Raw genomic sequence first — 4,034 nt, 5'->3', positions numbered from 1 at the left:
ATATATATATAAATGCAAAATGGACAGTATTTTACCAAAATAAAGAAAAACAGACACAACATGTAAATAAGAACACTAAAAGTACTATAGAAAATTATGAAAAGTTAAAAAAAAAAAAAAAATTGACACAATGGAAAGGAAACTAAAGGATAGAGATGTGTACCACCTGTAGTGGCCTCAGTACCACTGATCAGAGCAGATGCGCTCAAGCTCCTGGACTGCTCAAACGCTTCTACTAGTAGCTTTAGTGCTATTTATTTTAGGGAGATGCACTTGAACTCCACTGACTGTGGCTTAAGTGCTCTTGGTGGTGCTCTACATATGGGACAGACTGGAGTGCCAGATCTTCATCTTTTGGTACTAATTTCACTTCAAGGTATGGCTTGACTCTATGTCCATTTACCTTCAATGTTTGATTACTTTCTAGACTGTGAACCTCCAAAGCTCCATGAGGGAACACTTGGGTAACAATACAAGGTCCAGACCATCATGACTTAAGCTTGCGAGGGAAAAGTTTCAATCTGGAATTATAGATCAACACCTTCTACCCTACATGAAATTCCTTCTTGACAAGTTGCTTGTCATGGTATGCTTTGGTTCTTTCCTTGTAGAGCTTGGCGTTCTCATATGCATCACGCCTCAATTCCTCCAGTTCATTGAGTTGTAGCTTCCTCTTGTCACCAGCTTGTTTCATATCAAAGTTAAACTGCTTGATGGACCAATATGCTCTGTGTTCCAACTCCGATAAGCCCATACCGAAATGCTTTCCCAAAGACCAACTGAAATGGTGACATATCGATAGGCATCTTGTAAGCAATCCTATAAGCCCATAGTGCATCATTCAAGCGCAGAGACCAATCCTTCCTATTGGGATTCACTGTCCTCTCTAGTATGCTTTTAATTTCTCTGTTGCTTATCTCCACTTGACCACTGGTTTGAGGATGGTATGGAGTGCCAACCTTATGTGTGATCCCATAATTCTTTATCAAAGAAGCAAAGGCATAATTGTTGAAGTGGCTACCTCCATCACTAATTATCGCCCTTGGCATCCCAAACCTAGTAAAGATGTTATCCTGTAAAAACTTCACAACCACTTTGTGATCATTAGTCTTTGAGGGGACAGCCTCGACCCATTTAGACACATAATCCACACTCACTAGGATATATGATAAGTGCCAAATATTGCATATTTGGACCCCTTTATTTACATTAGTTAATCCTTTAGTTGTGTCGTTATTTAATATTTTATGTTAGTTTTGTGTTTTTAGTATTTTGTAGGTCATTGAAGAAAAACTACAGCTTTAAAGGGAAAAATGAAAAGTTTGGAAGAAAGCATACTTTGAGAAGATCTAGATGAGGTGGTTAAGTTTAACCAAATCCAAGAAATGGTTAAGTTTAACCAAAAATCGGATTAAAGATCAGATTGGATTAAAGATTAGATTGGATAAAATTTCGGATTGGATTCAAATTCAGATTCTGCACACCTCTCAGTATTTTTAACATAACTTTCCACTCAAATATTGTATTGGAGTGATTCAAGTGGCATTGGAAAGCTACTCAAAATACTATAATTTACTGTGAAATAGGATTTTCCTAATTCGGAAGGTTACTATGCCAAAATCACCCCGCAATTAAAGGACACAAATCTGGACGAATCCTATTTCGATTTTAAACTTCTATTTTGACTGGGAGATAGACCTCCGAATTATCTAGGTTTAATAGGGCTTCTAGGACTTCCCTAAGCCTATAAATAGACTTCTTTGCCTTCAAGAAAAGATATAGAATTCGAGAGAGCAAAATTCTACAGTTTTTCTCTTTTTAGTTTATGTTTTCTTTAGATTTAGGTTTTATTTTTATGTGGAGCTAAATTCCCAACTAAGGTTGGGGATGAAGCCTCACCAATGAAGAACATCAATACTTTCATGTAAGTCTTTATTTATCTGATTTTATTGGGTTTAATATTTCAATTGTTTTACTTCTTTTCAATGTGTGGAATGATTCTTGGATATCTTTTGTGATTCAAGGATACACTTGATGATTTAAGATAATTTCACATAATTGATTGCTTGATTTTATTTGCCTAAATAATTGGATATTCCTTGTGATTTGTTCTACGGATACATTTGGTGTTTCAATTAAGATTGGATATCTTTTGTGATTTACGGATACATCTAATGATTTAATTGATATTGGATTCCTCTTGTGATTTGTGCAATGAATGGATACATGTGATGGTTTTGATTAATTGTTTGAAGCATAGTAAAACATATCTAAGATTTTAATTGTAAGAACTTCAGATTAATATTAATAAACATGGAAGTATGTTGTTATAATTCGATGAGTGTGAATTCTCAAACCTTAGTTTTTTATCTCTTAGTTTATTTTAATTAGTTTATGTGTCTTTTAATTTCAAAACCTTTTTGGAACTAGGTTAGGATTTAATTCGTTTAGATTTAAATTGCTCTTTCAAGAATACAATTCCCTGTGGGATCGACCTCGCACTTGCAATCCATTAAACTACAAACGATTCGTGCACTTGCGAGTATTAAAATTTGCACAACAATATATAAATAACCATATGAATTAGGAAATGGACCCAGAAGTCAATACCCCATACATCGAAGAGCTTTACAACTTGAATATTTTGCAATGGCATCTAATTTCTAGATGAGATGTTACATGTCCTCTAGCATCTATCACAAGAGCTGCAAAACAAAAAGGCATCCTTAAATACATTAGGCCAATAGAAACCAGATCGTAATACCTTAAGAGCTATTCTCGTGGCCCCAAAGTGCCCTCCACAAGTAAACTGATGACAATGCTGTAAAATGCTCAAGTGCTCATCTTCAGAGACACACCTTCTAATGATTTGATCAGGGCAAAATTTGAACAAATAGGGGTCATCCCAATGGTATTGTCTAGATATAGACATTAACCTCTTCATTTCTTGACTAGACATACCTGGAGGAAAAACCTTGGCAGTTATATAATTCACAATATCTGCATACCATGGAAGTTGGACCACAATTGCAAACAACTGCTCATCAGAAAAATTTTCATTCAATGGAAGCTCATCTCCTTCTTCCTCATGGAGTAGTCTGGATAGGTGATTTACCACCACATTCTCACTGCCCTTCTTGTCCCTAATCTCAAGGTCAAACTCTTGCAGTAATAATGCCCATCTGATCAATCTAAGCTTTGCATCTTTCTTAGCAAACAAATATCTCAAAGCAGCATGATCAGTGAATACAATAACCTTAGAACCAATTAGGTATGATCCAAACTTCTCCAAAGCAAATATGACAGCTAATAATTCTTTCTCAGTGGTAGAATAATTTAGCTGAGCATCATTCAATGTTCTAGAAGCATAATAAATGGCATGAGGTACCTTATTGATTCTTTGACCCAAGACAGCTCCCAAGGCAAAGTCACTGGCATCACACATGAGCTCAAATGGTAGATTCCAATCAGGTGCCATCATTATTGGTACAGATGTAAGCAGCCTTTTCAGTGCGTTGAACGCAATCATGCATTCTTCAGTCCATTCAAATTTGTCCTCCTTGCCTAACAATGCACAGAGGGGTCTAGAGATCTTGGAGAAATCCTTGATGAACCTTCTATAGAACTCAGCATGTCCAAGAAAACTTCTCACCCCCTTCACTGTCATAGGCGGGGGAAGTTTGGAGATGATGTCAATCTTGGCCTTATCTACCTCAATGCCCTTGCTTGAAATAGAATGACCCAACACAATGCCTTGTTGAACCATGAAGTGGCATTTTTCCCAATTGAGCACTAGGTTGCATTCTTCACATCTCTTGAGAACACTCTTCAGATGGTTGAGGCATTCATCGAAACTAGACCCAAAAACACTAAAATCATCCATAAATACCTCGAATTTTTGCACCATATCTGAGAAAATGTTCATCATGCATCTTTGGAAGGTGGCTGGTGCATTGCATAATCCAAATGGCAACCTTATGTAGGCAAATGTGCCAAAAGGACATGTGAAGGTGGTCTTCCTTTGGTCCTCTAGT

This window comes from Corylus avellana, chromosome ca4 (genome assembly GCF_901000735.1).
Source record: "Corylus avellana chromosome ca4, CavTom2PMs-1.0".
In the NCBI taxonomy this organism is placed as follows: Eukaryota; Viridiplantae; Streptophyta; class Magnoliopsida; order Fagales; family Betulaceae; genus Corylus; species Corylus avellana.
The sequence above is the reverse complement of the archived record's forward strand: the minus strand, read 5'-3'. Positions refer to the sequence as shown.